Source organism: Pseudopipra pipra, chromosome 11 (assembly GCF_036250125.1).
Source record: "Pseudopipra pipra isolate bDixPip1 chromosome 11, bDixPip1.hap1, whole genome shotgun sequence".
NCBI classification, from domain to species: domain Eukaryota; kingdom Metazoa; phylum Chordata; class Aves; order Passeriformes; family Pipridae; genus Pseudopipra; species Pseudopipra pipra.
In genome coordinates, this window is record NC_087559.1 from 4396375 (window position 1) to 4407500 (window position 11126).

At 44.3% G+C, this 11126-nt stretch overlaps 1 protein-coding gene across 12 annotated transcripts in view; it reads left to right on the plus strand.

The window, feature by feature from the left end:
* The window catches only part of FOXP1 (forkhead box P1), a 382295-nt gene that overhangs the window by 182051 nt on the left and 189118 nt on the right, over positions 1-11126 (plus strand). Inside the window, exon 1 of one of the 12 annotated variants that reach the window (XM_064667190.1) lies at positions 1673-1794. The exons of the other annotated variants lie outside the window; for them this stretch is intronic. The gene's annotated coding sequence lies outside the window, so the exon portion shown is untranslated. Of the gene's footprint in view, positions 1-1672; positions 1795-11126 lie in introns of those variants that run through there. 12 annotated transcript variants of the gene reach the window in all.

Genomic DNA, 11126 nt, shown 5'->3' on the forward strand with positions numbered 1-11126 from the left:
CGCAGCACGGATGAGTAACGTGCTGTGTAATTTCATAGATGTTTAGGTTAAACAAGATGGTTGAAAAATTTAAAGCGTGTTAACAGGGCAGGGTTACGCCATGTGGAAAGGCTGAGAGATGCTTGCAGGTACCATTAGATGTCAACACTGGTGTTCTGATCGCTGTGGATTAGCCGAGTACAAGCGAATTTGGCAGGGTAAGTGTGCATCATATTTGTCAGAGAAACATTGCCTTTGTTCTAAATTAAGCATGTGATCTCATAGCAACTTTGTTTGCCTATCTACCTTCAACCTCTCCTCGTGGCGTCTCTTATCACACTGGTGCCTGGTACGGGCTGGGAGCATCAGCGATCCCCGTCAGCCCTCTCCAGAGGCGCGCTCCATGTTCCCGGCCGTTGAGCGGCAGAGGATGCTCACTGGTGGTGCAGACAGCTCAACAGCTTGTGTGGGACTGTTGTACCAGAGAGCTGCCCCAATCTGCCGTCACCAAGACGTGTAAACTTGTTTCATCTTCTAGCTGTGATCCCCTCGCAGACTGGCTGTAGTGCTGAGCCTCGGCATGCAGCGCTTGCCAGCGGCTGCCTCATCCCTCGCTGCGAGGAGATGCTACACTTGTTGTTCTTGGTGATTTGCTTAGGACGTGGAATCGAGGTATTAAAATAACATTGTTTGACTTGGGAGTGTTTTCTCGCTGCAGAACTTTTCTCTCGACTGTGCTGGTAGGGGACCCTTTGCATGGCGGCTGCTCTGAGCTCTGTTTCTGATTAAACCGAATAACTTGACACCTGCATTTTACAATTTGCTTAAAGTGCTCTATCCTGTAAAAGCAGTGATTTCAAAGCTTTAAAGCCAGCAGACTTGCAGGGGTTTGCACAACTTAGCTCATCCCACCAGTTCACAGCGATTGTGCAAAACGCGACTAGACTTTTCTAATCTACTTGCCCCCTCTTTCAAAATTGCAATTTTAGTGCCTGTCCTCCCTGTCCCCACTCACTCCCTCATTCTACCATGGGTCTCGGCAATGCATGCGGGAGTTATTGTATTTTTTTTTCCAATGATTAAACTGACATGTCTTTATTTGGATGTTAAAAGTGCTCTCCCCCCTCTCCCCACTGCGACCCAAAACATTTCCAGCAGCCTCGCAGTGAGCAGTTGGGAAGCTGGTACCACTTGCCTCTCCCCTTCACCCCCCTTTGCCTCCCCCTTCTTTCATTTTATTTTTTTTAATGTATTTTTAAAATTTTTTTAAAAGAGATGGGCCGTTTAAGCCAGAAAACAAAACTAGTGGGAAAAGGCTAAAAACAGGACTGACACCAACACCATTAGCTGGAAGGAAAAAAAAAAAATTCCATTTCATTGCAACTCTGTTATTGTTTACTTTGCCATACACATCCTAATATGGTTACCTCCCTGTCAAAGCGGCCGAGCCGGGCTGAGGGGCCCCCTCGGGGAGACGCTTCCAACTGCTGCTCAGACAATAAGAAACAAACGGCGCAACTCCACAAAAGGGCTGCCCGGAAAATAAGTGTCAAATAAATCCTGCCGAACTCTTCCTTCCCGGCACCCGGCCCCCGCCGTGTGTAACCTGCGCGGCGGTGCCCGGCGGGGCTGGGGGGGCGGCGGGGCGGCTCCCGGCGGTGCCCGCGGACCGGGACGGGGCGCGGCGGGAGCTCCGCGGCCGCGCAGCCGGCGCTGCCCCAGGTGCCGCCGGCCGAGCCCCCCGGGCCGCCCCGCGCCGCGGCGGCGGCGGCTCCCGCCGCGGAGCCGCTTCTTATCTGCAGCGCCAGAACAAAGGTAGGTTGTTCAACTCCGCGCTCCGGGGGAGGGACAAGTTATTTTTGGAGGGTTGTCTTCCCAGTGCATGACTGGTTGACCTAAAAGGAGAAGGAGAGAGAGGGGGGGGGGGGAATAAAAAAAAAAACCAACAAAAAAACAACCCAGCCCAGCACCGCCACCCCACCGGCACAGCCCGGCGGAGCCGCGGGGCGGGCAGGGGAGCAGCGCAGCGTAGTTTTATTTTTATGCAACTTAAAGAAGCCGGATCCTCCCCCCCCCCCGCCATCTCCCCTCCCCCCGTAAAATGCCCAGCTATTTCTAGAAAACTGCGTTGCTAAAATAGTTTAATCTGTGTGCTTTATTTTATTCTTTTAAATATTTATTTTTTCTTCTTCCTCCTTTTTTTTTTTTTTTTTTTTGCATTTGTGATTTTTATGTGCACATATTCCTCTTAGCGGCTATGAATTTCTATGAATCCTAAATAAGCTTTTCTAGGGATGAGACGTGAGGGGTATTTTTACACGAGGATTTCAACTTTTCGGTTGACATAATCCGAAGGTACCACAGCCTTTTCTGCGACTGTCCAAGTGCTTCCGTGCCCTGCGAGGAGTTATCACGTTGCTTTAAACCAGCCCTTTATGCCATTATTTTTCTTCTTTTTTTATTCTTCTTTAATTCTGTGTGTTGCTCAGCTTCGGTGGATGCTTTTCTTCTCCAAACTGAAACGTTCTCAGGTTTTGCTGTGCTTCTCGGTTTGTTTTGAACACGTAGGAAAATATTAATACAGAGCAGTAAGAAAGAAACAGTGATGCGTCTTCTGTTCAGGGGAGGCGGCAAACCTGTCCACTTCTATGCCGGGAAGTACAGAGAGCAAATCCATAATTCAGTGCAGGAGCAAATGAATTCAAAGCGATGCATAGGATGGGTATTATGTAACTTAATAAGAGATATGGTTTTGATCGTAGGAGTGGACGCTGCGCTTGTAGGTATAAATATCAAATCTAGGTAAGTCTGTGGAAGAGCACTTTTCTTCCAGCCTGCATTAAGCAGTGTTGTCTTCAATCCCTAATTCTTACGGGATTTTGAAAGGGAAGCAGCTCCTTCCTAAATTGAGTATCATTCAAAAAATCTTTTAAATACCTGTTGTGTACTCGGTTGCTTAATTGGCTCTCCCTCTTCCTGCCTCTGCTGCCTGCCTTCTCCAGTTATTATGAGATCTCCAGATTTATTTTTTTTTTAGGAAGTCTTAGTTCCAGAGCAAACCTCGATAGCAAAGCTGTTCTTTCCTTCTTTTTTTTTTCCTCCCCCCCTTTTTTTTTAACACTAAAATATTTCTTACATATTCCTGGAGATTTCTTTTCTCTACTTTTTTATTTATTTTTCTCTCAAGCTGTGCAGCCTGACCTGTGCTAATCAGAAACTCTTTTTAAAATGTAAGACCAAGTCAGATAATGTAAATAAACTTTTGTACCCTCAAACTTTTATTCTATAACACTGGGATTTATTTTTCTAAAAAAGAAAATACATTGCAACTCATGAATGGTAAACACAAATAAATGTGTTTTGTAAAATCAAAGGGTTTCTTTTTAAACACATTTCTAGTTTTTGCTTTTTGGGCTGTGTAGGGGATGATAGGAATTAGTAGCCTTTAATTAGACGTGGAGATATTCACATTTTACAGGGATTTATGTTAGAACATGGAATGGCGGGTGGCTTGTTTCCTCATTATGAATACTCCCTGCACATAATGAGGTTCATCATTAGTTGATGGAGTGAATTTGCCCTAGCTCTACCTTGAAAGGCACATAATTTACATACTACTTCAGAGCTTAGGCTTTAATGGATTCCTCGATGAATAAAATGAAAAGCTACTTTCTTTAAATTTTTGAACAGTGTTTTGATAATACGGATTTAATAAGACATTCAATTTCCTTGTTAAGTATATTTGAAAGTGCATTCCCAATTTTAGCACAAAATATACTTCCCCATGTCGCATCCTATAGTATCGGGTAATACATAAGCAAATATATCAGTGTGAATATTTTTGGGGGATGTAGAGGGATTATATTACCCCATGTGTGTGAGGTGACACCAGGCTTCTTTGGCCTGGTCCCCTTGTGGTTCCTGCCAACCCCAAGCGTGGTAGAGCTCACCTGTACTGTTAAAATACCACAGAGCAGACTTGCTCCCCTGTTAAAGCTCATTCTGCCTGAGGAGTGTTTTAACTGTATATTTGCTGTGTACATTTGTAGTGATGGATCTTTGGAAATGTGTCGCTGGCTGTCAGGCTGACAGTGACAAACCCTCCGGTCCCACCTCCCTATTTATTTTAATGAGACAAGAACAGCAAAAACTTCTCTGGTGCAGTTCCACCTCTGGAACTGCTGCGTAGATGTGATTAGATTAGAGTAAATTGAATTGTAGGCAGCCTAATGTGTTATCATGTCATCAGCTTACTCCAGCCCTGGTCTACAGGGTAGAGTTAGCGAGACATCCTCTTCTTCCTCCTCCTCCTTCCTCCCCCTCTCCACGTGTGCGTGGGGCAGGCTGGGCACGGCCGGCATCTCTTCCTGCTGACACTTCCCAGTGTGGTGGTGGAGTTTGAGAGGCAAAAAATGCGAAGCGAAGGCTTGTTTTGATAGAATGTTTTATTACCTGAAAACGATGAGCATATATTAACATTAATAGAATAGTCTGTGTCATTCTTTTTTAGGCAATTTACCTCTGCCACAGACCTGTCTGCTTCAAAATCTTTCTCTGTTCTAAAACATATATTTGTTTAGGGAGTTTTCATTGAAGTGTACATGACAATTACAGCTGTTCATTAACAAAATTGGGTATTTGTTTTAAACTTTAACCAATCACTTTGATATGCTAATTATGGTGTAATTTAATTTGAGCCCTGTAATGATGATGCCGTTATTATGGACATAAATGATGCAGTTAAGCTGAGAGTAATCTCATTTGCATACTGTACATGCCAGTAAATTAAGCCCTTTCTTCGACTGCTTCAGCTTTAATTTTCCACTTCTTTTCACACAGCGCCTTTTCAGCCAGTCTCTTATAAGCCCACTTTGTAATAGTGCTGATGACTGTTTGATGTGGAGAGTTGCTGCACCACAATAATGCAAGACACAAGATGTAACATTTAAAGGATTCATTATCTTACTGAGTGTTGCTTTAAGAAGCTGGGATTAACAAGGGTGGAAGTGTCCTCTCCATGGAGAGGTGTGGGTCTTCCCAGAAACAAATGCAATCTTTATTTTTTTCCCCCTTTTTCTTGGTGTACCCTAAATAGAGAATGGGATTTGATAAGGCCTCATGGCATTTCTCAGGAATGAGGTAAAACACCATCATAGCCCTGTAGTACAACGTTTGACCTTCTGTGTAGGATATTCTGTGATACTCCACTGTTGCAAAAAAGTTACTGGATACAATTTGCAATATTATGGAGATACCAGATTATTTCTCAGATTGGGTATGTGATCTCCAGATCTACCTGCATGATGTACAGCAACACAGAACTGAAGTCTGCATTATTGGTTGGGTTGTTGTTTTTTTTTTATTTATTCCCCAGTTTCTCCTCTCGTGCTCCCTACATGAGTTGATCTTAGTATCAGGTTAATTTCGTATTTAAATTTGTAAGAATACTGATACTGGTGAAATCTTGGGTTGGGAAAGGAGAACAGTCACCGACACCAAGCAAAAATGAACTGTGTAAGTGCTGACTTAAATAGTTAATCTTTTCCAATTTACCATGTTGTCAGTGAGCTGAAGTATTCTCATAACACTGTGGCATACAAAGAAATCATGTGAAATAAACAGGGCTCTTTTTATAGCTGCTTACTATTATGGTTAGATATTTTCATAGTTTAATACCTCTGGAAGTAAAGCTCGTCTCAAGTTTTTCGCAGCAGTTGGCCTCTCAGAAAGTCATTGTTGTGTGGGTAACCAAGTTAACTAAAGATGATTATTAAAACCTTGCAATCCTTTCCTTACACAGGGTCCCATGACCAAAAATAGCTTGTGCAGTTGCCCACAAACATGCAAGTTAATAACTTCCTGGGTGAGCAGTGTAAGAACCGCTGATTTCCAAAGCACGTGCGTCACCCCTGCCCACGCCCCGTACGGTGCACAGCACACAGGTGGGAGGGTCCTCACTTACCAACTGTCCAGCGTTTAATGAGACTTCGGTTTTTATGGTTGTCGCCCACTCTTGGTTTCAGTTCTGCATTTCTCACATGCCATCTTGTTTTCCAGCAGCCATTCCATGGTATCCTGACCATGCACGAGCGCTGGCTGGGCCATGCTGCAGTGAGGCGCTGCATGAGGGTGATCTAACTGCCCTGTTGAATTTGTACTTCCTATTTCTTGGTCAAAACCATAGGACTCGTTCCCAACAAGCCCACTGGTCCACCAGGTACACTGACATGTAGGATTTCAGTTCTCCTACATCTCTTCTACGCATGGCTGGTGAGAGGAAGAGCATCCATGGAGACAAGTACAAACACGAAGCATGACGTGGTCTTGGCTTTCACAGAGCCTTTGCTTTTTGCCCATAACACCAGAGCTAAGAAGGTGATACCTGCCATCTACTTCCTTAGAGTGGACTACATCAGAGTGCAGTGTCAAATCTTGGGGCCCATTTCTGAAGCAAAATGTGTCCAGGAAAGGAAAGACTTCCCCAGTGCTTTCTCTGAGGCTGTCACACTAGACATTGGGTTTGTACATGAGTGCACACAGGAGACAAAACCCAGCAGCCATTCCCTTGCCCTTTGTGCTCAGAGCCTGGAGCTGTTCAGGTTGCTGATGAAACTGGGTACAAGCTGACTCCACCCAGGGCATAGGGAGCAAAAGGGTTTCTCACAGCACAGGGCAATGCAGAACAAGTTCTCCCCAGGGACTCCAGAAGGTCAGAAATAATATAGTATAATGTTGGAAAAATTCAGCCTTTAAAGCTCATGAAAAAAAGAGTTCTTGACTTTAGTTATTTAAGCAGTACCCCTATCGCTCAACCCTTTGTCTTCCTCCTAAAGATAATGTATCTGTTGCTCTGGGCTGTCATAGGCTGTAAAAGAGATGTCTTGTCTTCAGCTTCTCTAGGAATGGGTATGCTGAACATGTCTCTCCCGGATCATGGAGGGATTTCTGTCCCAAGCAGGCAATGACAATAGGATGGACTGGGAATTGGGCTGGGAGACTCTCTTTTGGAGATTGTTAGTGTTTTGTGGATGTAATGGTGATGCGGTGTGCTGTGCAGGACTTCAGTGTTAAATCTTCTTGGGAGATAAAAGTATTTTTTTTCCAAAGTGGTTTCAATACCTTGCCCTTAAAGAAGCCATGTTGTAAGAGTTGTCTTCACGAAGGAGTTTTCAGGCATAGTTTTCCCTACTCTCTTTGTCCTAATGAAACACATATCCTTCCTCCCCTCACAGGACCTTTTGAGTTTATTCTGGATAAAGAAACTCATTTATGAAGAAGATTTCCCCTTTATCATCCTTGCTCTTTAATCTGATCCTGGATTGCAATTTTCAGTAAGTTTCTCCTGCCACACTTTCCAACATATGAACCTTTTCAACCCAATCAGGTGGGAAATTAAAAGTGATACCAGTTCAGAGCAGTACTGTGCAGCCCTGTTTGAGCATTCTGTGTAATTCAGGATTGCTGGGTTTAAAGAAATTTTTCACCTTGAGTAATGGTAGCTCTCTGCAGAAAATTATTTCAGGGAGTTCTGAGCTTTGTGGGAGATGGATTTCTCCTTTTTCCAGCTTTGTTTACAAACAGCTTTGTTCTTACCCTTTTCCAGCAGAACAAGTGTTTCTTTACAGGAATGTGGTTGAGAGCAAAGCCACCAAACCTGTCTCTAGAATTGTAGAACTACAACATATTAAAGAGTAATTTATTATATGTTAATATACTTACCCCATCAAAGTCATGGTCGTCAAGACATAGAAACAAAAATAGACCTCTGATCTCTATCTCTGTGGTGTTTTTCAGCATAGTCTCCTACTGGTATCCAGAGAAAAAGCTCTAGGAATTTGTGATTGTATTTACCAGTGGCTAAGGAGAAGAGTTTTCTGTCACTGAAATTACCCCAAGTGCCAAGCTGCTGCCCCTTTCAAATTTGACTGAACCAAATTGACTTGAAGTTTTGGAGTGTAAAGATGCCCTGTTCCCATGTGTGCCAGTTTGTTCCTATTTGTAAACACGTCTTTTCATGGCTGTAGATGGTGGACGGGTATCTGTGATGAGAAACCTTGGGGAGTAGCCACAGATGCTCTGCTTTTCTAGGATGAGGGAGCCTCCTATAGCAGTTCCCAGTGGCAGGTGACTGGCTCACCTAAAGAGTGTCCTGGAAAGGGTGATGCTTTAGGAGTCCAGGTGAGTCTGCTTTGTTGCTACTGGTCTTGAGTGTACACAAAATAGTACAAGTCAAGTAGCTGTTAGGGTTTCTTTAATCTTTAAGCCTTTAGTTCTTTTGGCTGCAGTACCCCCTTCCAGCAGCAGTTTTTCCTGTGACTGGAGAATGTGAATGTCTGCCTAAACTGGCTAAGAAGACAAAGCAATGTGATGAAAACACATAGAACAAATATGCTTAAGCAGAAGAATGAAGTCTCTCAAGCAAAGCTTGTAAGTAAAAGGACTTGGGATAAACTACACACTCAGCCCCTTCCTTTGCTCCTGTTATCCCCCAGCACCACTGGGGGCTGCAGGGAGCAAGCAGTGTAGGTAGGCACATGCTGTGGCATCACTGGCTCTTCCCTGTGATGTCTGCCTGCGCCAGGTGTAAGTCTTCTGCTCTGATTGTGTTGAATTTGGCTTCACATTGGCTTCATGTTCTTTTTTCTGAAGAACTGCAAATTCTTGAGCTGGGCTGGTTATATAGGTTCCTGAGATCATCACTTTGAGGAAGCTGAGTGAAACAAATGCTGCTTTCAGGTGCGTAGCCTAAATCAAAAGCAGGTCTGAGTTCTCTGGAGTCTGTCAGGGTTTTACCATTATTAAGAGCCATATGGCCCCTGGCAACGGTCCTCTGTTTTACCTGGGGTGAGGGCACTGTGCTCTTCTGCTGTTGAGATACGGTGCACAAAGGGCAGCCACAGTCAAGGAGAGCTTCTTGATGTGGCTCCAACAACTGTGTGCTTGGTGGCCAAGGCCAGAGCTGTCAGAGATGAGGCAGCCAGTCTTGTCCTTCTTGCACAGGCCTGTGTGAGAGAGCCCTCCCTGGAGGCAATCTGCCAGCTGGGGAGGCTGGTCTGTGTCTTTGCAAACTCTTGGACAGTGGGAGGAACAAAAGGGCTATGCATGAAAAGTTTCCTAGGCTTCACACTGAGGTAAGGCTTACAGTGTGTGATCAGCAAAGCTTAGAGACCCACAGTTCAGCTCTGCCAGCTGTGGGATATTTCATGTGTTTGTTGGTGTGTCCTTTTGCAAAGGCAAGATTGAGTCAGGGTGGATGTGCTACAGGCTGGATGAAGGAAGCCAGTACTAAGGAATGAGCAGTCTTTCCCAGTGAATGTGGAGTTTTATATTGCTTTTACAATGAAACAAATATGAAAAGGAAGAATGAAATGATAATAAGCTAAATTGGTGCCAAATGTATGGTTTTCCATGTGTGTGCAGTAAAGGGAAACCCAGCTCCTGTAGTCTTCCCTTAGAAAACTACTCATTCTGTATTTAGAACCCATGTGCAGGATGACCATATAAATGTGGTTAAATGGCATAGGATTCTGATCAAAGGGGCAATTACAAGTAATAAAATAGGAAATATAATTATTGCTACAATTTCAGAACTTAGAGCCAGGGAAAATCCTAGCATCTAGATGGGGAAAAAAACTTAAAAGATGAAGAGAAGGAAAAGAAGAAAATCCCCAGATTTCAGCTTCTTGGGCTCTATGTAAAAACAGCATTGAAAAGTAAAGATGTATTTCCTAGAATATCAGAATTCTGCAATAAATAATGATCAGGGAGATTGTGAGCAACTTAATTGTTGGCTGAGCTGAATCAGAGCAGAAACTGAATTACCAACTTCCGCACAGGAAAATGTACCGAAGTCGGAGCTGTGGCTGGGTTATTTTCACCAAATGTCCAGCACATATGCTGCGCTTGCTTTTATTGTTCACCGTTATGGTGTCATGTCTCGCTAGATTGTGCTTTGCTACACACCTCCACCCCCTAACAAACTGGCCCTATATGTGCATGTAGGCAGAATATAAGGAATTAAGCTGTGTGACAGTGAACTTCTGGGGATTTTTGTATGCTTGACAAATGTTTCTTAAACATGGTATAAATACATTGTACAGTAGAATTCAAGTGTTTGAGGGGCACGTTTTACTCCCAAAAGAAATGTGTGTATTTTGGCTTCGTATTTCTCTCTGTTTTTTCTTATCCCCTAAAAGAAATGTTTAGTATTTTAGAGGCACCTATGTTTAGATAATACAGGTTTGGACAGTGTTCTTCTCTGTATGTTGTAGAGTTCCTACTGACACGCCTGGACAAACCTCACCACCTAAAACCCTCAGGCCAGATTTTGGCATTCGGTGTCCTCTGAGGGAGGGACTGTAGCTGTTAATCCTGTAATAGTCAGATTCTTCAAGGTAGCATCTTCTGTCCTCCCACAGGTTAGATCCTCGGTTTTACCTGACAGCCTGAATATTTCTCTTCAAAGGGAACGTAAACCCTTCTGCAGGCTGGGCTCACCCTCGCTTCCCCTCTCTGGGTCTTGCCCAGGAACTTCTCTTGTTCCTTGGCCTTTTTGCCACAGCCATCTTCTTCCCTCCTGATTCCTTGGAGAAAATACCGTATTTGTAAGGGCCTGTGCCTCCTGAAGCCGTTCCCTGTGGTCTGCCTGCCTTGCTACAGAGGCCTCTCCAGAGCAAAGGCGAGGGCAGCTGGACTGATCCCATCACTCTTCAAAACCACGAGGTCATGCAGTTGGTCCCTTTGCAGAAATGCCAGAGCCTATTTAGAGTAAGACATGTAAATATTCCGTTCAAAAATAATAATTAAAAAAACAGTCTCGTGGCTGAGTTCTTCAGAGGAATGGGAACGTCAGCTGGCATTGGCTCTCACCTGTTTTGATAAGGCATTGCATTTTCAGCGCGTGTTTGTAAGCTCCAGATACTTGGGCTGAAAATAGCTTCCTCATCCTGTTCCCTTCCCGCAGGTGGGCGAGTGGCTTAGAGGCACAGCGAAGGACATGGGTGCCTTATCCCAGCTCCTTGTCTTTTCCAGTCATGCTAGCTGGGTCATTTGGAACCAGTAAATGCTTCAGTGTGCCCTTGGCCCCATCACACTCATCCCTGTAGTAAACTCTCCAATGAGTGGGGGGGGGCTTTGGCCTCCCTGCT